Source organism: Aegilops tauschii, chromosome 6 (assembly GCF_002575655.3).
Source record: "Aegilops tauschii subsp. strangulata cultivar AL8/78 chromosome 6, Aet v6.0, whole genome shotgun sequence".
Taxonomy (NCBI): domain Eukaryota; kingdom Viridiplantae; phylum Streptophyta; class Magnoliopsida; order Poales; family Poaceae; genus Aegilops; species Aegilops tauschii.
This window is the reverse complement of record NC_053040.3, coordinates 109042327-109067365: the sequence shown is the minus strand read 5'-3', so window position 1 is coordinate 109067365 and position 25039 is coordinate 109042327. Positions and strand designations below refer to the sequence as shown.

General features: G+C 45.2%; 1 pseudogene; it reads left to right on the top strand.

Moving 5' to 3' along the window:
* The first annotated feature begins 22393 nt into the window (after positions 1 to 22393).
* LOC109739401 (uncharacterized) lies at positions 22394 to 23284 on the top strand (annotated as a pseudogene).
* The last annotated feature ends 1755 nt before the right edge of the window (positions 23285 to 25039 follow it).

Here is a 25039-nt window from a genome sequence, read left to right as displayed (position 1 = left end):
AGAACCTATGGCTGAAGCATAGGGAATGACTTTCATTTTCTCTCTATATTCTGCAGTGGTCGGGCATTGAGTCTGACTCGACTTCACACCTTGTAACACAGGGAAGAACCCTTTTTTTGCTTGATCCATTTTGAACTTCTTCAAAACTTTATCAAGGTATGTGCTTTGTAAAGTCCAATTAAGCGTCTTGATCTATCTCTATAGATCTTTGCCCAATATATAAGCAGCTTCACCGAGGTCTTTCATTGAAAAACTCTTGTTCAAGTATCCTTTTATGCTATCCAGAAATTCTATATAATTTCCAATCAACAATATGTCATCCACATATAATATTAGAAAAGCTACAGAGCTCCCAATCACTTTCTTGTAAATACATGCTTCTCCAAAAGTCTGTATAAAACCATATGCTTTGATCACACTATGAAAACGTTTATTCCAACTCCGAGATGCTTGCACCAGTCCATAAATAGATCGCTGGAGCTTGCACACTTTGTTAGTATCCTTCGGATCGATAAAACCTTCTAGTTGCATCATATACAACTCTTCTTCCAGAAATCCATTCAGGAATGCAGTTTTTACATCCATTTGCCAAATTTCATAATCATAAAATGCGGCAATTGCTAACATGATTCGGACGGACTTAAGCATCGCTACGGGTGAGAAGGTCTCATCGTAGTCAACTCCTTGAACTTGTCGAAAACCTTTTGCAACAAGTCGAGCTTTGTAGACAGTAACATTACCGTCGGCGTCAGTCTTCTTCTTGAAGATCCATTTATTCTCTATGGCTTGCCGATCATCGGGCAAGTCAACCAAAGTCCACAATTTGTTCTCATACATGGATCCCATCTCAGATTTCATGGCCTCAAGCTATTTCGCGGAATCTGGGCTCATCATCGCTTCCTCATAGTTCGTAGATTTGTCATGGTCAAGTAACATGACCTCCAGAACAGGATTACCGTACCACTCTGGTGCTGATCTTACCCTTGTTAACCTACGAGGTTCGGTAGTAACTTGATCTGAAGTTACATGATCATCATCATTAGCTTCCTCACTAATTGGTGTAGGAGTCACAGGAACTGACTTCTGTGATGAACTACTTTCCAATAAGGGAGCAGGTACAGTTACCTCATCAAGTTCTACTTTCCTCCCACTCACTTCTTTCGAGAGAAACTCCTTCTCTAGAAAGGATCCATTCTTAGCAACGAATATCTTGCCTTCGGATCTGTGATAGAAGGTGTACCCAACAGTCTCTTTTGGGTATCCTATGAAGACACATTTCTCCGATTTGGGTTCGAGCTTATCAGGTTGAAGATTTTTCACATAAGCATCGCAGCCCCAAACTTTAAGAAACGACAACTTGGGTTTCTTGCCAAACCACAGTTCATGTGGTGTCATCTCAACGGATTTAAACGGTGCCCTATTTAACGTGAATGCAGCCGTCTCTAAAGCATAACCCCAAAACCATAGCGGTAAATCAGTAAGAGACATCATAGATCGCACCATATCTAATAAAGTGCGGTTACGACGTTCGGACACACCATTACGCTGTGGTGTTCCGGGTGGCGTGAGTTGCGAAACTATTCCACATTGTTTTAAATGAAGACCAAACTCGTAACTCAAATATTCTCCTCCATGATCAGATCGCAGAAACTTTATTTTCTTATTACGATGATTTTCCACTTCACTCTGAAATTCCTTGAACTTTTCAAATGTTTCAGACTTATGTTTCATCAAGTAGATATACCCATATCTGCTTAAATCATTTGTGAAGGTCAGAAAATAACGATACCCGCCTGTGACGCCCGGATAATTAAGCTACAGTGAACCTCTCCTAATGATGCCATGTCACCGCTGTCACTGTAGTTAATCTCGCGATGGTTGAAAAAATGATTCAAATTCGAATATAAAATAAAGACAAACAACAAAAGTTTTCAAATATTAAAACTAAAATGTTCGGTTGGTGCCAAATAATGCATAGGTAATTATTGTCGAGAAACCACACTTTTATAAAATGTTTAAGTAAACTAAAATGAATAAAACAGTAGCTAAAACAATTAAATAAATGCCTTTTGAATTTTATAAAATATTAAACTATTTTGTTCAGGGGTAAAACTTTTTAAGACAGTAGTTGGAATTGTAGCTCCATTTTAGGTGTGGGTTTTATTTTTGTAAAACTATAAAGTAGTAAAGAAATAAAAGCAAACAGAAAAGACAAAAGGGAAAATAAAACAGAAATAAAAAGAAAACCCCCCAGGCTAGTTGGGCCTCGGCCCAGCCAGTGGCCTGCCAGGCCGGCCCACTCCCTCCCCTGGCCTATAACCCCCTGGGGGCACCGAACCCTAGCCCGATCCCCATTTCCCACTCGCCCCCACTCCCTCTCCCTCGTCCCACTCCTCCTCTGCCTTCCTCCCCCGATCCAGAACGGATCGGGGCATTGGGGCCCGATCCCGAGCGCGCCTCGCCGTCGCCACCCCGATGCCACACCCCATGCTCGCCGTCGCCCACTCCCCCCCCCCCGATCTCGATCGAGATCGAGGGCTCGACCCCTGACCCGCCCGACGCCGCCCCGCTGTCGTCGCCGTCACCTCGTCACCGGAGCTACCTCAACGGACGCCATCGCCGGCCTGCTTCCTCTCTGTCGCGCCGCCGTCTCCGACTTCCTCCTCAACCCCCGTTGCCCCGATCCCTACTCCCCCCCGTGAGCTTCCTCCCTACCCCCCCCCTTTCTGTCGCCGGCGCCGTTGACAGTAATTAATTAGCTAAACCCTAATTAAACTAAGCAGTGTATGACATGCGGGACCCACACGTAGTTGACCCGGTCAACTGCATAGTTGACTGCTGACGTCAGCATGATGTCATGCTGACGTCATCTTTTACTATTCTGGATAATGTTACTTAAAATGATTAAATAAATCCAAAAATGATTTAAATCTTTAAAATTTAATATAAAATAAACCGTAGCTCGGATGGAAAAACTTTGTACATGAAAGTTGCTCAGAACGACGAGACGAATCCGGATACGCAGCCCGTTCGTTCACCACACGTTCCTAGCATAGTGAACCTGCAACATTTCACCTCCGGTCCATCTGTCCGAAAACGCGAAACATCGGGAATACTTTCCCGGATGTTCCCGCCCTTCGCCGGTACCACCTACTGCCGCGTTAGGGCACACCTAGCACCGCTCATTGTCATGTCACGCATCGTCATTCTTATGTTTGCATTGTATTTACTGTTTCTTCCCCCCTTCTCTCCGGTAGACTACGAGACCGACGCTGCTGCTGCCCAGTTCGACTACGGAGTTGACGACCCCTCCTACTTGCCAGAGCAACTAGGCAAGCCCCCCCCCCCTTGATCACCAGATATCGCCTATTCTTCTCTATACAGCTTGCATTAGAGTAGTGTAGCATGTTACTGCTTTCGGTTAATCCTATTCTGCTGCATAGCCTGTCATTGTTACTACAGTTGTTACCCTTACCTGCTATCCTACTGCTTAGTATAGGATGCTAGTGTTCCATCGGTGGCCATACACTCTTGTCCGTCTGCCGTGCTATACTACTGGGACGTGATCACTTGGGAGGTGATCACGGGTATATACTATATACTTTATATGCATGACACATGTGGTGACTAAAGTCGGGTCGGCTCGTTGAGTACCCGCAAGTGATTCTGATGAGGGGGCTGAAAGGACAGGTGGCTCCATCCCAGTAGAGGTGGGCCTGGGTTCCTGACGGCCCCCGACTGTTACTTTGTGGCGGAGCGACAGGGCAGGTTGAGACCACCTAGGAGAGAGGTGGGCCTGGCCCTTGTCGGCGTTCGCGGATACTTAACACGCTTAACGAGATCTTGGTATTTGATCTGAGTCTGGCCATTTGGTCTATACGCACTAACCAACTACGCGGGAACAGTTATGGGCACTCGACGTCGTGGTATCAGCCGAAGCTCTTCTTGACGTCAGCGACGGAGCGGCGCGCGCCGGATTGGACTGGAACGCCTGCTAGGCTAGGTCTGCTTCCGGCCGCGTACGCAACGTGCAGGTGTGCAATGGGCGATGGGCCCAGACCCCTGCGCGCATAGGATTTAGACCGGCGTGTTGACCTCTCTGTTGAGCCTAGGTGGGGCTGCGACGTGTTGATCTTCCACGGCCGAGCATGACCCAGAAAAGTGTGTCCGGCCAAATGGGATCGAGCGTGTTGGGTTATGTGGTGCACCCCTGCAGGGAAGTTTATCTATTTGAATAGCCGTGTCCCTCGGTAAAAGGACGACCCGGAGTTGTACCTTGACCTTATGACAACTAGAACTGGATACTTAATAAAACACACCCTTCCAAGTGCCAGATACAACCCGGTGATCGCTCTCTAACAGGGCGGCGAGGAGGGGATCACCGGGTAGGATTATGCTATGCGATGCTACTTGGAGGACTTCAATCTTCTCTCTTCTACATGCTGCAAGATGGAGGCTGCCAGAAGCGTAGTCTTCGACAGGACTAGCTATCCCCCTCTTATTCTGGCATTCTGCAGTTCAGTCCACTGATATGCCCCTTTACACATATACCCATGCATATGTAGTGTAGCTCCTTGCTTGCGAGTACTTTGGATGAGTACTCACGGTTGCTTTTCTCCCTCTTTTCCCATTTCTATACCCGGTTGTCACAACCAGATGCTGGAGTCCAGGAGCTAGAGATCCCGAGGATGATTCTACATGGAGTTCGGCTTCGAGGAGTAGTTAGGGGGTCCCAGGCAGGAGGCCTTGCCTTTTCGATCGTTGTTACTTTTGTGCTAGCCTTCTTAAGGCAAACTTGTTTAACTTATGTCTGTACTCAGATATTGTTGCTTCCGCTGACTCGTCTATGATCGAGCACTTGTATTCGAGCCCTCGAGGCCCCTGGCTTGTATTATGTTGCTTGTATGACTTAATTATGTTGTAGAGTTGTGTTGTGATATCTTCCCGTGAGTCCCTGATCTTGATCGTACACATTTGCGTGCATGATTAGTGTACGGTCAAAACGGGGGCCTCACACCGCCGCATGCCTCAATATTCATCGGACCGCATACATCAGTATGTATTATTTCCAATAAATCTGTTGCTCACTCCATTGTTCCGGAGAACGGAGCTTTAGTCATCTTGCCCATGAGGCATGATTCTCAAGTACCAAGTGATTCCAAAAGTCAATCGGTATGGAGTTTCTTCATGCGCTTTACACCAATATGACCCAAATAGCAATGCCAAAAATAAGTTGCACTATCATTATCAACTCTACATCTTTTGGCTTCAATATTATGAATATGTGTATCACTACTATCGAGATTCAACAAAAATAGACCACTCTTCAAGGGTGCATGACCATAAAAGATATTACTCATATAAATAGAACAACCATTATTCTCAGATTTAAATGAATAACCGTCTCGCATCAAACAAGATCCAGATATAATGTTCATGCTTAACGCCGGCACCAAATAACAATTATTCAGGTCTAAAACTAATCCCGAAGATAGATGTAGAGGTAGCCTGCCGACGGCGATCACATCGACTTTGGAACCATTTCCCACGCGCATCGTCACCTCGTCCTTAGCCAATCTTCGCTTAATCTGTAGTCCCTATTTCGAGTTGCAAATATTAGCAACAGAACCAGTATCAAATACCCAGGCACTACTGCAAGCATTAGTAAGGTACACATCAATAACATGTATATCACATATACCTTTGTTCACTTTGCCATCCTTCTTATCCGCCAAATACTTGGGGCAGTTCCGCTTCCAGTGACCAGTCCCTTTGTAGTAGAAGCACTCGGTCTCAGGCTTAGGTCAGACTTGGGCTTCTTCACTTGAGCAACTACTTGCTTGCCATTCTTCTTAAAGTTCCCCTTCTTCCCTTTACCCTTTTTCTTGAAACTGGTGCTCTTGTTGACCATCAACACTTGATGCTCCTTCTTGATTTCTACCTCCGCGGCCTTTAGCATCGCGAAGAGCTCGGGAATTGTCTTATCCATCCCTTGCATATTATAGTTCATCACGAAGCTTTTATAGCTTGGTGGCAGTGATTGAAGAACTCTGTCAATGACACTATCAAACGGAAGATTAACTCCCAGCTGAGTCAAGTGATTATGATACCCAGACATTTTGAGTATATGTTCACAGACAGAACTATTCTCCTCCATTTTACAGTTGTAGAACTTATTAGAGACTTCATATCTCTCAATCCGGGCATTTGCTTGAAATATTAACTTCAACTCCTGGAACATCTCATATGCTCCATGATGTTCAAAACGTCGTTGAAGTCCTGGTTCTAAGCCGTAAAGCATGGCAAACTGAACTACCAAGTAGTCATCAGCTTTTGCTCTGTCAGGCGTTCACAACGTCCGGCGTTGCTCCTGCAGTGGGTCTTGCACCTAGCGGTGCTTCCAGGACGTAATTCTTCTGTGCAGCAATGAGGATAATCCTCAAGTTACGGACCTAGTCCGTGTTGCTACCATCATCTTTCAACTTAGCTTTCTCTAGGAACGCATTAAAATTCAAAGGAACAGTAGCACGGCCATTGATCTACAACAACATAGACATGCAAAATACTATCAGGTACTAAGTTCATGATAAATTAAAGTTCAATTAATCATATTACTTAAGAACTCCCACTTAGATAGACAACCCTCTAATCATCTAAGTGATCACGTGATCCAAATCAACTAAACCATGTCCGATCATCACGTGAGATGGAGTAGTTTTCAATGGTGAACATCAGTATGTTGATCATATCTACTATATGATTCACGCTCGACCTTTTGGTCTCAGTGTTCCGAGGCCATATCTGCATATGCTAGGCTCGTCAAGTTTAACCCGAGTATTCTGCGTGTGCAAAACTGGCTTGCACCCGTTGTATGTGAACGTAGAGCTTATCACACCCGATCATCACGTGGTGTCTCGGCACGACGAACTGTAGCAACAGTGCATACTCAGGGAGAACACTTGTACCTTGAAATTTAGTGAGAGATCATCTTATAATGCTACCGCCGAACTAAGCAAAATAAGATGCATAAAGGATAAACATCACATGCAATCAATATAAGTGATATGATATGGCCATCATCATCTTGTGCCTTTGATCTCCATCTCCAAAGCACCGTCATGATCACCATCGTCACCGGCTTCACACATTGATCTCCATCGAAGCATCATTGTCGTCTCGCCAACTATTGCTTCTACGACTATCGCTACCGCTTAGTGATAAAGTAAAGCAATTACATGGCGATTGCATTTCATACAATAAAGCGACAACCATAATGCTCCTGCCAGTTGCCGATAACTTCTACAAAACATGATCATCTCATACAACAATTTATATATCATCACGTCTTGACCATATCACATCACAACATACCCTGCAAAAACAAGTTAGACGTCCTCTACTTGTTGTTGCAAATTTTGCGTGGCTGCTATGGGTTTAGCAAGAACCGTTCTTACCTACGCATCAAAAACCACAACGATTTTCCATCAAGTGTGTTGTTTTAACCTTCAACAAGGACCAGGCGTAGTCACACTCGATTCAATTAAAGTTGGAGAAACAGACACCCACTAGCCACCTGTGTGCGAAGCACGGCGGTAGAACCAGTCTCATGAACGCGGTCATGTAATGTCGGTCTGGGCCGCTTCATCCAACAATACTGCTGAATCAAAGTATGACATGCTGGTAAGTAGTATGACTATTATCGCCCACAACTCTTTGTGTTCTACTCATGCATATAACATCTATGCATAGACCTGGCTCGGATGCCACTGTTGGGGAACGCGGTATTTCAAAAAATTTACCTACGATCACGCAAGATCTATCTATGTGATGCATAGCAACGAGCGGGAGAGTGTGTCCACGTACCCTCGTAGGCCGAAAGTGGAAGCGTTAAGTAACGCGGTTGATGTAGTCAAACGTCTCTGCGATCCAACCGATCAAGTACCGAACGCACGACACCTCCGCGATCTGCACACGTTCAACTCGGTGACGTCCCTCGAACTCTTGATCCAGCTGAGGCCGAGGGAGAGTTACGTCAGCACGACGGCGTGATGACGGTGATGATGAAGTTACTGACGCAGGGCTTCGCCTAAGCACTACAACGATATGACCGAGGTGGAAATCTGTGGAGGGGGGCACCGCACACGGCTAAACAAATACATGTGTGAATACATAGACCGTAATATGTCCCTAATAAGCCTCTAGTTGACTAGCTCGTTGATCAATAGATGGTTGTGGTTTCCTGACCATGTACATTGGATGTCATTGATAACGGGATCACATCATTAGGAGAATGATGTGATGGACAAGACCCAATCCTAAGCATAGCACAAGATCATGTAGTTCGTTTGCAAGAGCTTTTCTAATGTCAAGTATCATTTCCTTAGACCATGAGATTGCGCAACTCCCGGATACCGTAGGAATGCTTTGGGTGTACCAAATGTCACAACGTAACTGGGTGGCTATAAAGCTGCACTACAGGTATCTCCGAAAGTGTCTGTTGGGTTGGCATGAATCGAGACTGGGATTTGTCACTCTGTATGATGGAGAGGTATCTCTGGGCCCACTCGGTAATGCATCATCATAATGAGCTCAGTGTGACTAAGGAGTTAGTCACAGGATCATGCATTACGGAACGAGTAAAGAGACTTTCCGGTAACAAAATTGAACGAGGTATGGGGATACCGACGATCGAATCTCGGGCAAGTAACATACCAGTGTACAAAGGGAATTGTATACGGGATTGATTGAATCCCTGACATCGTGGTTCATCTGATGAGATCATCTTGGAATATGTGGGAGCCAACATGGGTATCCAGATCCCGTTGTTGGTTATTGGCCGGAGAGATGTCTCGATCATGTCTGCATGGTTCCCGAACCCGTAGGGTCTACACACTTAAGGTTCGGTGACGCTAGAGTTGTTATGGGAAATTTTATGAGGTTACCGAAGGTTGTTCGGAGTCCCGGATGAGATCCTGGGCGTCACGAGGAGTTCCGGAATGGTCCGAAGGTAAAGATTTATATATGGGAAGTCCAGTTTCAGTCGCCGGAATGGTTTCGGGGGTTATCGGTATTGTATCGGGACCACCGAAAGGTGTCCGGGGTCCATCGTGTGGGGCCACCTACTCCGGGGGACTTAATGGGCTGAACAAGGGTGGGAACCAGCCCCCTAGTGGGCTGGTGCGCCCCCCCCCCCAAGGGCCCAAGGCGCCTCCCACCAAACTTGGGGGGCAATATCCCCCCTTGCCCCCCCCCCCCCGTTGTAGATGGGATCTAGGGGACGGCCCCTCTCCCTTCCCCCTATAAATAGTGGGGGTGGGAGGGCTGCCATACCCCTTCCCTGGCGCAGCCCTCCCCCTCTTCAACACCACCTCCTCCTCCTCCGTAGTGCTTGGCGAAGTCCTGTTGGAGAACTGCAAGCTCCACCACCACGCCGTCGTGCTGCCGGAGCTCTGCCTCAACTTCTCCTCTCCCCTTGCTGGATCAAGAAGGAGGAGACGTCCCTGGGCTGTACGTGTGTTGAACGCGGAGGTGCCGTCCGTTCGGCACTTGGATCGGATCTTCCGCGATTTGAATCGCCGCGAGTATGACTCCATCAACCGCGTTCTTGTAACGCTTCCGCTTAGCGATCTTCAAGGGTATGAAGATGCACTCCCTCTCTCTCATTGCTAGCATCTCCTAGATTGATCTTGGTGACACGTAGGAAATTTTTTGAATTATTGCTACGTTCCCCAACAGAATTGTCCAAAGGCATGGTATGGGCAATTCCACGGCCAAAAAAAGGGTTCCACTATAATCCTTGAAGCGGTGGCCGATCAAGAGACTTGGATTTGGCATGCTTTCTTTGGAATGCCTGGATCTTTGAACGATATCAACGTTGTCAACCGGTCACCACTGATGAATAAGATTGCAAATGGTTATTTGCCACCGGTGCAGTTTGTAACAAATGGTCGTACATACAACTATGGCTACTACCTTGCGGATGGCATCTACTCAAAGTGGCAAACATTTGTGAAGCCGTTGAAAAAAACGGGAAGGTAAGAAAAATCTTGATTTCCACAATGCTCAGGCGGCGGCTAGAAAAGATGTGGAGAGAGCTTTTGGGATTTTGCAAGCCCAATTTGCTATTGTGAGAGGACCGGCTAGATTTCGGGATCAAAATATGCTTTGGTACATCATGCACGCTTGTGTGATCATGCACAATATGATCATCGAGAATGAGCGTAGCCAAGATGTAGACTACTCTCAGTATGAGCTCTTGGGACATCCCGTGCGAGTGCGACGGAGGGCTGAAAGGGTGGCCCATTTTGCTGCCTCCTATCATGCCATTCGACGTCCCGCAACGCATGATGATCTTCAGAAGAATCTCATTGAGGAGTGGTTGGCTTAGAATGGCCGACAAAGAGCATCATGATCTGTGCGTTTGATGTTGATTGTTGAACTATTTGTTGTATTATTGAACTATTTTTGTATTGAATGATAAACTATTTGTTTGAGTTGTAAAATAACGAAATTGAACTATTTATTGTTAATTTATTTTGTTTGTGTTTGATCTTTTTGCTTGTGTTTTGGAATGCATATGTTGTTTGTGCTAGAGTCGCGCGCGCTATATTTTTACGCGTTGCTGGAGCCAGCGCTGCCCGTCGCGCCAAACCAGGCGATGGGCGCGCGACAAAGTAGTTTTTAGTACACGGCGCGTTGGGCGGCTGTTGCAGATGCTCTTATGGCTTGGCCCTCTTTCTTAATGGTGGCATCAGCTTTTGGCTTGCATAATTCCGTTTTCAAGATGGCTTCAAACGTAAAAGTGTTCTAACATGGAAGTTGTTCATCTTGACGAGAGAAATGATTTTAACTTTGGGTGTAACATGCTAGAGAGAAAAAGAAAAATCAGAAGAAAAAAAATGCACGGATCTCAATGTAAGATCTCACGAATATAACATCGACTGAGACTTAACAAAGTCTCGGTAGACTGAGACTTAGCAACACTGTTTAACTTTTTGGATCGTCTCAACCCAAGGCCGTGTGCAAATTATGAAGCCAAAAGGATATGTCAGCTTTTGACCTGTGCAAAAATTCGGACCCACTTGCTCAAATTGAGATAGATTTAAATATATTGAGGCGTGCTACGCGTCCGCGGTGTTGGAAATATGCCCTAGAGGCAATAATAAATTGGTTATTATTATATTTCCTTGTTCACGATAATCGTTTATTATCCATGCTAGAATTGTATTGATAGGAAACTCAGATACATGTGTGGATACATAGACAACACCATGTCCCTAGTAAGCCTCTAGTTGACTAGCTCGTTGATCAATAGATGGTTACGGTTTCCTGACCATGGACATTGGATGTCGTTGATAACGGGATCACATCATTAGGAGAATGATGTGATGGACGAGACCCAATCCTAAGCCTAGCACAAGATCGTGTAGTTCGTTTGCTCAGAGCTTTTCTAATGTCAAGTATCATTTCCTTAGACCATGAGATTGTGCAACTCCCGGATACCGTAGGAATGCTTTGGGTGTACCAAACGTCACAACGTAACTGGGTGGCTATAAAGGTGCACTACAGGTATCTCCGAAAGTGTCTGTTGGGTTGGCATGAATCGAGACTGGGATTTGTCACTCCGTGTAAACGGAGAGGTATCTCTGGGCCCACTCGGTAGGACATCATCATAATGTGCACAATGTGACCAAGGAGTTGATCACGGGATGATGTGAGTTACGGAAAGAGTAAAGAGACTTGCCGGTAACGAGATTGAACAAGGTATAGGGATACCGACGATCGAATCTCGGGCAAGTAGCATACCGATAGACAAAAGGAATTGAATACGGGATTGATTGAATCCCCGACATCGTGGTTCATCCGATGAGATCATCGTGGAACATGTGGGAGCCAACATGGGTATCCAGATCCCGCTGTTGGTTATTGACCGGAGAACGTCTCGGTCATGTCTGCATGGTTCCCGAACCCGTAGGGTCTACACACTTAAGGTTCGATGACGCTAGGGTTATAGGGAAAGTATGTACGTGGTTACCGAATGTTGTTCGGAGTCCCGGATGAGATCCCGGACGTCACGAGGAGTTCCGGAATGGTCCGGAGGTAAAGATTTATATATGGGAAGTCCTGTTTTGGTCACCGGAAAAGTTTCGGGTGCTATCGGTAATGTACCGGGACCACCGGGAGGGTCCCGGGGGTCCACCAGGTGGGGCCACCGGCCCCAGAGGGCTGCATGGGCCAAGTGTGGGAGGGGACCAGCCCCAGGTGGACTGGTGCGCCCCCCCCCCCCCCCACAAGAGGGCCAGGGCGCAGGAAAGGGGGGAAAGGGGAAACCCTAGGCTCAGATGGGCCTAAGGCCCATCTAGTGGGGCGCCCCCCTCTCTCCCCCCCTTTGGCCGCCCCCCCAAGCCCCGTCTAGGGCTGGCCGCACCCCTTGGGGGGGAAACCCTAGATGGGGGCGCAGCCCTCCCCCTCCCCTATATATATTGGGGTTTTGGGGCTGCCCAAGACAGGAGAACGTCTCTCTTTCGGCGCAGCCCTACCCCTCTCCCTCCTCCTCCTCTCCCGCGGTGCTTGGCGAAGCCCTGCGGGATTGCCACGCTCCTCCATCACCACCACGCCGTCGTGCTGCTGCTGGACGGAGCCTTCCCAACCTCTCCCTCTCTCCTTGCTGGATCAAGGCGTGGGAGACGTCACCGGGCTGCACGTGTGTTGAACGCGGAGGCACCGTTCTTCGGTGCTTAGATCGGAATCAACCGCGATCTGAATCGCTACGAGTACGACTCCTTCATCCGCGTTCTTGCAACGCTTCCGCATCGCGATCTACAATGGTATGTAGATGCACTCCCCTTCCCCTCGTTGCTAGATTACTCCATAGATTGATCTTGGTGATGCGTAGAAAATTTTGAATTTCTACTACGTTCCCCAACAGTGTCATCATGAGCTAGGTCTATGCGTAGTTTCTATGCACGAGTAGAACACAAAGTAGTTGTGGGCGTCGATGTTGCCAATTCTTCTTGCCGCTACTAGTCTTATCTTGTTTCGGCGGTATTGTGGGATGAAGCGGCCCGGACCGACCTTACACGTACGCTTACATGAGACAGGTTCCACCGACTGACATGCACTAGTTGCATAAGGTGGCTAGCGGGTGTCTGTCTCTCCCACTTTAGTCGGAACGGATTCGATGAAAAGGGTCCTTACGAAGGGTAAATAGAAATTGGCATATCACGTTGTGGTCTTACGTAGGTAAGAAACGTTCTTGCTAGAAACCTTTACAAGCCACGTAAAAACTTGCAACAACAATTAGAGGACGTCTAACTTGTTTTTGCAGCATGTGCTATGTGATGTGATATGGCCAGAAGATGTGATGAATGATATATGTGATGTATGAGATTGATCATATTCTTGTAATAGGAATCACGACTTGCATGTCGATGAGTATGACAACCGGCAGGAGCCATAGGAGTTGTCTTTATTTTTTGTATGACCTGCGTGTCATTGAATAACGCCATGTAAATTACTTTACTTTATTGCTAAGCGCGTTAGCCATAGAAGTAGAAGTAATCGTTGGCGTGACAACTTCGTGAAGACACAATGATGGAGATCATGATGATGGAGATCATGGTGTCATGCCGGTGACAAAGATGATCATGGTGCCCCGAAGATGGAGATCAAAGGAGCAAAATGATATTGGCCATATCATGTCACTATTTGATTGCATGTGATGTTTATCATGTTTTGCATCTTATTTGCTTAGAACGACGGTAGTAAGTAAGATGATCCCTCACTAAAATTTCAAGAGACGTGTTCCCCCTAACTGTGCACCGTTGCGAAGATTCGTTGTTTCGGAGCACCACGTGATGATCGGGTGTGATAGATTCTAACGTTCGAATACAACGGGTGTTGGCGAGCCTAGCATGTACAGACATGGCCTCGAAACACATGCGAAACACTTAGGTTGACTTGACGAGCCTAGCATGTACAGACATGGCCTCAGAACACAAGAGACCAAAAGGTCGAACATGAGTCGTATAGCAGATACGATCAACATGGAGATGTTCACCGATGATGACTAGTCCGTCTCACGTGATGATCGGACACGGACTAGTTTGACTCGGATCATGTGTCACTTAGATGACTAGAGGGATGTCTATCTGAGTGGGAGTTCATTAAATAATCAGATGAACTTCATTATCACGAACATAGTCAAAAGGTCTTTGCAAATTATGTCATACGCTTTAGTTCTACTGTTTAAGATATGTTCCTAGAGAAAATTTAGTTGAAAATTGGTAGTAGCAATTATGCGGACTGGGTCCGTAAACTGAGGATTGTCCTCATTGCTGCACAGAAGGCTTATGTCCTTAATGCACCGCTCGGTGTGCTGAACCTCAGCGTCGTCTGTAGATGTTGCGAAACATCTGACATACACGTTTTGATGACTACGTGATAGTTCAGTGCGTAATGCTAACGGTTTAGAATTGTGGCACCAAAGACGTTTTGAAATGTCGCAGAACATATGAGATGTTCCGAAGACTGAAATTGAGATTTCAGACTAGTGCCCACGTCAAGAGGTATGAGGCCCCTGACAAGTTTCTTAAGCCTGCAGACTAAGGGAGAAAAGCTCAATCGTTGAGCATGTGCTCAGATTGTCTGAGTACCACAATCGCTTGAATCGAGTGGGAGTTAGTCTCCTAGATGAGATAGTGATGGTTCTCCATAGTCACGGCCACCAAGCTAGTAGAGCTTCGTGATGAACTATAACATATCAGGGATAGTTATGATGATCCTTGAGCTATTCGCGATGTTTGACACTGCGAGAGTAGAAATCAAGAAGGAGCATCAATTGTTGATGGTTAGTAAAACCGCTAGTTTAAGAAGGGCAAGGGCAAAAGGGATACTTCATGAAACAGCAAGTCATTTGCTGCTCTAGTGAAGAATCCCAAGGTTGAACCCAGACCCGAGACTAAGTGCTTCTGTAATGAGAGGAACGGTCACTGAAGCAGTACTACCCTAGATACTTGGTAGATGAGAAGGCAGGCAAGGTCGACAGAAGTATATTGGATATACATTATATGAATGTGTACTTTACTAGTACTCCTAGCAGCACCAGGGTATTAGATACCGGTTCGGTTACTAAGTGTTAGTAACTCGAAATAAAAGCTGCGGAATAAACGGAGACTAGCTAAAGGTGAGATGACAATATGTGTTGGAAATGTTTCCAAGGTTGATCAAGCATCGCATGCTCCCTCTACCATCGAGATTTGGTGTTTGCGTTGAGCATAAACATGATTGGATTATGTTTATCGCAATACGGTTATTCATTTAAGGAGAATAATGGTTACTCTGTTTATTTGAATAATACCTTCAATGGTCTTGCACCTAAAATGAATCTTGATCATAGTGATACACATGTTCATGCCAAAAGTAATGATAGTACCACATACTTGTGGCACTGCTATTTGAGTCATATTGGGATAAAACGCATGAAGAAGCTCCATGTAGATGGATCTTTGGACTCACTCATTTTTGAAAGGATTGAGACATGCGAACCACGTCTATTGGTATATATGCATGAAGAAACTCCATGCAGATGGATCGTTTGGACTCACTTGATTTTGAATCACTTGAGACATGCAAATCATACCACATGGGCAAGATGACTGAAAGGCCTCGTTTTCAGTAAGATGGAACAAGAGAGCAACTTGTTGGAAGTAATACATTTGATGTGTGCAGTCCAATGAGTGCTAAGGCACGCAGTGGATATCGATATGTTCTTACTTCACAGATGATTTGAGTAGATGCTGAGAATATTTACTTGATGAAACACAAGTCTGAATTATTGAAAGGTTCAAGTAATTTCAGAGTGAAGTTGAAGATCGTCGTGACAAGAGGATAAAATGTCTATGATATGATCATAGAGATATCTGAGTTACGAGTTTGGCACACAATTAAGACATTGTGGAAAGTGTTTCACAATTAATACCGCCTGGAACACCACAGTGTGATGGTGTGTCCGAACATCATAACTGCACCCATTTGGATATGGTGCATACCATGATGTCTCTTATCTAGTTACCACTATCGTTTATGGGTTAGGCATTAGAGACAACCGCATTCACTTTAAACAGGGCACCACACAATTCCGTTGAGACGACACCGTTTAGAGAAACCTAAGTTGTCGTTTCTTAAAAGTTTGGGGCTGCGATGCTTATGTGAAAAATTTTCAGGCTGATAAGCTCGAACCCAAAGCGGATAAATGCGTCTTCATAGAATACCCAAAACAGTTGGGCATACCTCCTATTTCAAATCTGGAAGCAAAAGTAATTGCTTCTAGAAACGGGTCCTTTCTCGAGGAAAAGTTTCTCTCGAAAGAATTGAGTGGGAGGATGGTGGAGACTTGATGAGGTTATTGAACCGTCACTTCAACTAGTGTGTAGCAGGGCACAGGAAGTTGTTCCTGTGGCACCTACACCAATTGAAGTGGAAGCTCATGATAGTGATCATGAAACTTCGGATCAAGTCACTACCAAACCTCGTAGGACGACGAGGATGCGTACTACTTCAGAGTGGTACGTGATCCTGTCTTGGAAGTCATGTTGCTAGACAACAATGAACCTACGAGCTATGGAGAAGCGATGGTGGGCCCATATTCCGACGAATGGCTCGAGGCCATAAAATCCAAGAGAGGATCCATGTACTTGATGGTCGTAAGGCTGTTGGGTGCAGATGGATTTTAAAAGGAAGAGAGACAATAATGGTAAGTGTCACCATTAAGAAAGCTCGGCTTGTCGTGAAGATGTTTTCCGACAAGTTCAAGGAGTTGACTACGATGAGACTTTCTCACTCGTAGCGATGCTAAGAGTCTGTTGGAATTGTATTAGCAGTCTTGCAGATAGGATGTCAAAACATTGTTTCCTCGAAGATTTTCTTGAGGAAAGGTTGTATGTGATACAACCAGAAGGTTTTTGTCGATCCTAAGGATGCTAAAAGGTATGCTAGCTCCAGCGATCCTTCCATGGAATAGAGCAAGCATCTCGGAGTCAGAATATACGCTTTGATGGAGTGATCAAAGTTTTTGGGTTTATACAAAGTTTATGAGAAACTTGTATTTCCAATAAAGTGAGTGGGAGCGCTACAACATTTCTGATAAGTATATGTGAATGACATATTGTTGATCCGAAATGATGTAGAATTTCTGGAAAGCATAAAGGGTTGTTTGAAAGGAGTTTTTCAAAGGAAGACCTGGATAAAGCTGCTTACATATTGGGCATCAAGATCCATAGAGATAGATCAAGACGCCCGATGATACTTTCAAGGAACGCACATCTTGACATGATCTTGAAAGAGTTCAAAATAGATCAACAAAGAAGGAGTTCTTGGTTGTGTTACAAGGTGTGAGTATTGAGTAAGACTCATGACCTGACCACAGCAGAAGAGAGAGAAAGGACGAAGGTCGTCCCCTATGCTTTAGACGTAGGCTCTATAGTATGCTATGCTGTGTACCGCACATGTAGTGTGCCTTGCCATGAGTTGGTCAAGGGGTACAATAGTGATCCGGGAATGGATCACATGACAGCGGTCGAACTTATCCTTAGTATCTAGTGGACTAAGGAATTTTCTCGATTATGGAGGTGAAAAGGAGTTCGTCGTAAAGGGTTACGTCGATGCGAACTTTGACACTAATCCGGATGGCTCTGAGTAGTAAACCGGATTCGTATAGTAGAGCAGTTATTTGAAATGGCTCCAAGTAGCGTGTGGTAGCATCCACAAGATGACATAGATATTCGTAAAGCACACACGGATCTGAAAGGTTCAGACCCGTTGACTAAATAACCTCTCTCACAAGCATAACATGATCAAACCAGAACTCATTGAGTGTTAATCACATAGAGATGTGAACTAGATTGTTGACTCTAGTAAACTCTTTGGATGTTGGTCACATGGTGATGTGACCTGTGAGTGTTAATCACATGGTGATGTGGACTAGATTATTGACTCTAGTGCAAGTGGAAGACTGTTGGAAATATGCCCTAGAGGCAATAATAAATTGGTTATTATTATATTTCCTTGTTCACGATAATCGTTTATTATCCATGCAAGAATTGTATTGATAGGAAACTCAGATACATGTGTGGATACATAGACAACACCATGTCCCTAGTAAGCCTCTAGTTGACTAGCTCGTTGATCAATAGATGGTTACGGTTTCCTGACCATGGACATTGGATGTCGTTGATAACGGGATCACATCATTAGGAGAATGATGTGATGGACGAGACCCAATCCTAAGCCTAGCACAAGATCGTGTAGTTCGTTCGCTCAGAGCTTTTCTAAGGTCAAGTATCATTTCCTTAGACCATGAGATTGTGCAACTCCCGGATACCGTAGGAATGCTTTGGGTGTACCAAACGTCACAACGTAACTGGGTGGCTATAAAGGTGCACTACAGGTATCTCCGAAAGTGTCTGTTGGGTTGGCACGAATCAAGACTGGGATTTGTCACTCCGTGTAAACGGAGAGGTATCTCTGGGCCCACTCGGTAGGACATCATCATAATGTGCACAATGTGACCAAGGAGTTGATCACGGGATGATGTGAGTTACGGAACGAGTAAAGAGACTTGCCGGTAACGAGATTGAACAAGGTATAGGGATACCGACGATCGAATCTCGGGCAAGTAGCATACCGATAGACAAAGGGAATTGAATACGGGATTGATTGAATCCCCGACATCGTGGTTCATCCGATGAGATCATCGTGGAACATGTGGGAGCCAACATGGGTATCCAGATCCCGCTGTTGGTTATTGACCGGAGAACGTCTCGGTCATGTTTGCATGGTTCCCGAACCCGTAGGGTCTACACACTTAAGGTTCGATGACGCTAGGGTTATAGGGAAAGTATGTACGTGGTTACCGAATGTTGTTCGGAGTCCCGGATGAGATCCCGGACGTCACGAGGAGTTCCGGAATGGTCCGGAGGTAAAGATTTATATATGGGAAGTCCTGTTTTGGTCACCGGAAAAGTTTCGGGTGCTATCGGTAATGTACCGGGACCACCGGGAGGGTCCCGGGGGTCCACCCGGTGGGGCCACCGGCCCCAGAGGGCTGCATGGGCCAAGTGTGGGAGGGGACCAGCCCCAGGTGGGCTGGTGCGCCCCCCCACAAGAGGGCCAGGGCGCAGGAAAGGGGGGGAAGGGGAAACCCTAGGCTCAGATGGGCCTAAGGCCCATCTAGTGGGGCGCCCCCCTCTCCCCCCCCCTTTGGCCGCCCCCCAAGCCCCATCTAGGGCTGGCCGCACCCCTTGGGGGGGAAACCCTAGATGGGGGCGCAGCCCTCCCCCTCCCCTATATATATTGGGGTTTTGGGGCTGCCCAAGACAGGAGAACGTCTCTCTTTCGGCGCAGCCACCCCTCTCCCTCCTCCTCCTCTCCCGCGGTGCTTGGCGAAGCCCTGCGGGATTGCCACGCTCCTCCATCACCATCACGCCATCGTGCTGCTGCTGGATGGAGTCTTCCCAACCTCTCCCTCTCTCCTTGCTGGATCAAGGCGTGGGAGACGTCACCGGGCTGCACGTGTGTTGAACGCGGAGGCACCGTTCTTCGGTGCTTAGATCGGAATCAATCGCGATCTGAATCGCTACGAGTACAACTCCTTCATCCGCGTTCTTGCAACGCTTCCGCATCGCGATCTACAATGGTATGTAGATGCACTCCCCTTCCCCTCGTTGCTAGATTACTCCATAGATTGATCTTGGTGATGCGTAGAAAATTTTGAATTTCTGCTACGTTCCCCAACACGCGGGTGATCTTTTTAAAAGATCGGTCGGGTCGCGAGCCGTCTGTTCTAGCGCATCAAGCAGCCCCTCCAATATTGCAACAAAACTCTCGTCGTCGATTTCTTTTTTGCAACCGAGAGCTTGTCAAGTTGTCGTTGTTGAGCACCGTCGTTCACTGTTGTCGTTTGGAACACTGATGTTGTTTCAGAAAAGCACAACAAGACCTTGTTGCAAAAAATCATTTGTCGGTCGCCACTGTCATCGACAAAGCTCAAATCACGGGCCGCCCCTAATGCCACCAGTGGGAGCTGCCTGCACGCGGGTCCCTGCACCACCAGGGAGGACTCCCCGGGGGTCGACAACGGTGCCGGAGAGGTTGTGTAATGCTGTAGAGAAGACCAAGCCACGTGGATCTCGGGCACGGCCGCCGATCCCGTTCTAGGTATAGGGGGAAGAGGCGTGCAACACTAGTGTGTGTGGCCAGGCAGCTGACTGCCCGGTGTGAGAGATGTCGGCGGCCGACTACCTACGCCCGATCTGCAACAGGGGAGGACAGATGCGAGAGGAAGAGGAGGGTATGAGGGAAGACGATGTAGTTGGGGCATTGTTTCAGGAATCAGAACAGGTGGAGACGTGTGTGGGCCCATAGGGACATGTGTTGCACAGAGAAGGCGATGGACATGGTGTCACTTTTTAGCAGGTTGATGATGAACTTATTTTCAAATTCTATGAATTTATTACAGTGAGGGAACATTTTTGAATTCACGAACTTTTTCTCTTTGTGTGATTTTCGTTTTTTTCTAATTATTTTTATTATCATTTTCAAAAGTCAGCATTTTTTTAAGTGGACAAAAGTCGATGGTTGACCGGCCAAATGCGATTAAAACGACCATGGTACGAACGAACGAGACCGCTTGATCGAGCGCTCGTCTTCATCTTTGGGCCGGCCCACGAGTAGGGGTGTGTGAGCGCCAGGAACTGTTCGGGTGCATACTTCTCGCTTGACGCGAGAGTTAGGGCAACATCAACTGGGATTGTGAGACTGGGACGACCAACTCACGGGAGGCCATAGCCTCGTTTTTATTTTCTTATTATTTACTTTTTTTCTTTCATTCTTAATTTTTTATATTTTTAAATATTCTGAATATTTATATTTATGTTTATTTAGCGTTCTCAAAAAGTTAAAAGTGTATAAAAAATGTTACTAATGTATACAAAAAATGTACAACAATGTGTATGAAAAAAAATGATGTTTAGAAAAAATGTTAATACAACAGTTTTAAAATATTTATTATATATTTAAAAAATAATTAATGTGTATATAAAATGTTCCTAATGTATATAAAATGAACATAAAAACATAAATTTTAAAAATGCTGATCATTTATGAATAAAATCTTAGTCATATATTTCACAAATGTTAACTGTGTATAAACATAAATTTTCAAAACAATGATCGTCTATAAAAATGTTAATATAAACTTTATAAATTTTAAACATGTATTAAAAAATGTTCTGATATATACCAAAAATGTAAAATGTATATGAAAAAAGAAGTCATCAAACATGTATTTTTTAAAATTTTAATGATATATTTGAAAAATGTTAATCATGTATAAAAAATTCATGATGTATACATGAAATATACAAATATGTATGCAAAATATATAAATGCATGGAAGAACAAATAAAAACGGAAGAAAGAAAAGAAACACAACAGAAACGAAGAAAAACATAAAATCCGAAGAAACCGCGAGAACTCATGAGGATATGAAGAAAAACAAGGAAAAATAATAAAATTGATGAAAATTACGAAATAAACAAAAACAGAGAAAAATAAAGAAAATAGAAAAGAAAAGAAAACCCCAATGAAAACATAGAAAGGAGCAAAAGAAAAAAAGATAAACCCAGTAAAAATTGGAATAAAACAAAGAAAACAGTGAAAAAACAAAAAAGAAGAAACAAAATAACCACCGAAGAAACAGAGAAAACCGTTAGAAAAACAAAAAAATATTAAAAAAAACAAGGAGCACACGAAAAAGGCAGACCCGCTATTAGCCTGGAGGGGAAAGCTTCAGGCGAGACACGTAGATAGTCTTGCATGAAGCGAGATATAACTCTCGCGACGTTCGAGCCGGTCAGCACATCGATTGAGACTTTGCTAAATTTCAGTAGCCATTCTCCTAAAGCAAAGGTAAAGATGGTTATTGAAGATATGTAGAACGATCCCTTGGTGACTAGGTCGAACTCTCCCCTCCAGGATTCGTCGACGAACCTGTGGATTCATCTCTCCTCTGCCTGCTCCTCTGACGGCTAGTGGCAGGGAGAGAAATCCCAGTGCCTCCGCTCCGGTTAGTAGTTTAGGTTCAGTCATTGCAGGAGCGACACTCAGACGGATGGCGACGCTTCTTTTTCAAGTTTCTTTTCCGGGCTCTGATCCTTCTCGAGTTAGTCCTTGTGGATGGAGTCGACGGAGTTCTGATGTGGATTCCTGTCATTTTTTTGGTACGGTGAGGCTAGGATTTTTCATAATGTGGCGAGATTTGTTGTCAGGTACTTCATACCTATTCAACGACGCGACGACTACAGCTTCAGCGCGCTGGTTCTTAGGGGCACGTGCACGAGGATTTCTCAACCGTAGATTTTTATTATGTTTCAAATGATTTGTACTTTTGATGAACTTTGATAATATATTTGGATTTTCTTTTTTTTAAAGACATGTAGAAATCTTGCTTGCTTGCTACTCCCAACAGCGTGGATTTCCCCAAACCGGATAAAGATTCTTTAGACTTTGAACAGGGTATGCTGTTCAATACCCTACACAAGATCAATCTCCAGATAGCCCCAACAAGAACAAAGATTCTAACGACCAATATATTCGCACGTAACCGACGCAGTGGCATTCCAAATTCCACCGGCGGATACACGCACGTACCACGACAGATCTCCCCTGCGCAACAACCGCATGAACGGCGCCATGGGTTCCCGCGGCCGCATCGACCCGGCGGAGGAGGCGCGCCACCGGCAGGTGATGGGCGGCCTCGGCGTGTACGACGCCGACTGGGCGCTGTCCAAGGCGCTGGAGCAGTCCGACGTCCAGTCGGGGCAGAACAGGCTGCTCCTCACCAAGGAGCAGGTGCGGGGCGGCCCCATCCCCAAGCTCTTCCCGGAGCTGGAGGAGCTCCGCGGCGACGGCCTGAACGCCGAGAACAGGGTCCCGGTCAAGGTCCTCGACGCCGACGGCCGCGAGAAGGACGCGCAACTCCGCTACCTCAACTCCAACAAGGCGTACCGGGTCATGGGGTTCGACTGGAGGCGGCTCGTGGAGGAGAGCGGCATGTGCAAGGGAGACCGCCTCGATCTGTACGCCTGCGGGCGCGGCGACGGCGACGGCGACCGCTGCCTCTTCGTGTTCAGGAGCTAGGGCAGTGGCGCCGGCGATACATCCCGGAGCAGCAGTGAAGACGGCCGGGGTCTGCGGCGGGTCACGTCGTCAATGGCGGCCATGCTGATAGAGTGATAGTTAGACACTTAGACAATAAAATCCATCCTTTGTCAAATAAATTAAAGGGATAGATGGAAGCGGATTTGTAGCACCTGGGTGCTACCCCTCTATATGAACATTAAGCTTAAAAAAACACTGAGAAATTTGAAAAGTAAAAAAATGTTCGGACAGTATTTTTTTCGCCACGAATACGTTTTCTGGATTTTTTTCACGAAACTTCACAAGGAAGTAGATTGGGAACCCAGGTTTGATATCCCCAAATTTCAGATTTTTTGGTATTTTTTTACATTTAATATTCGTATAGGGCTGTGGAGCACCCAGGAGCTCCTGTGTATTTTCCAGGGATAGGCGCACTTTACTGCGCCTGATAATTACTGTGATGATTTATCAATTTTGATGGTTTATGTATGGCACGCTTCAGTCATACAACCAATACAGATCACCCATTATATACTATTTCTGTTAATAAAATGGTTCCAATGTATTTGCACTTTGCAGATGTTCAATGTCAATATATATACATGTGTAATAATACAGTCTGGATGGCAGATAATTTCATCAAGCAATATAACTTTATTGTCAACTCAGAGTTTGGTTTCTATGAAAGAACAATGGCTACAGAAAAACAATACACATCTGCTTTGCACATTAATATTTGTCATCACATTAAAGAACTACAACAATACTTTCTTGACATGCAGTCTGTAGATTCCTTGTATATGTAGTTCCAGCCTTCCAAGAGTCTTAAACATTTCTAAAGAAAAGGTTTAACTCAGCCTAATAGTACCTTTTCTCTTTGAAGCCACGATACTGATGTCAATCTCTTACCATTCGTCCTGCAACCAAACACATTCAGAGGCCCAAACTTCTACTACTAATCTAGTAATCCTAGATATGCAAGCTGGAACAATTTCAATTCCATTGCATGTGTAGGTCAATGCATCTCTGAGTTTCCAGCAAAAAAGACAACAGAAATATAAGAAAAATCTAAACAGACTTTGAAGACCAATCACAGCACACGTTTCACTATGAATGAACAAATTTCCATACATTAATTTACACTTGCTTATGGGATTATTATTTTGTGAATAAGTTTTAATGAGGTCTTCATCTAATGCGGGGATATGTTATATGAATCCAAGAGATTTACTAAAGCAGGGTAACTTGATAATCTCTCTCGATTATTATCTATCTCCAAATGGAAGAACATGAGATATAATATCTGAACACTGATTTTCTCAACAACAACCAATTGGTTTACTAACTATTTGTGCAATCATGATAACCCATGCATGCTTCATATTTTGTTCTAGGACATTTACGTATAGCCAATTGTAGCAGAAATAAGTTGGATAGTCTTTTTTTCCTTGAACCACCGATCTGCATCCAAAGTACTTCTATCAATCAAATTTGAGAAAAAGAGAGGGCATATCCATAGATAAATATAATTATTTAATCACCACGGAGTCAGTTTCCTAGGTAAGAAAACAATGTCTCTACAATGTCTACACAAATAGAAACCGTGGAGGGCGACATGAGTGCTTGCTTACCTGTTTGTTGTTCCTGCACTAATCCTTATGTATGTATGGACTATGGAAGCAGTGAACACATCAACTTATTCCAATGCATCAAAAGTGTTTGGTTCTAACATAAAAAATAAAGTTCCACATTATGGAGGCTCAGTTAGGCAATAGTACAAGCTTCAATTGAAGGGAAAGCAAGAGTACAGACTTGGTAACTATAGAATTATTATGGAGTTGAG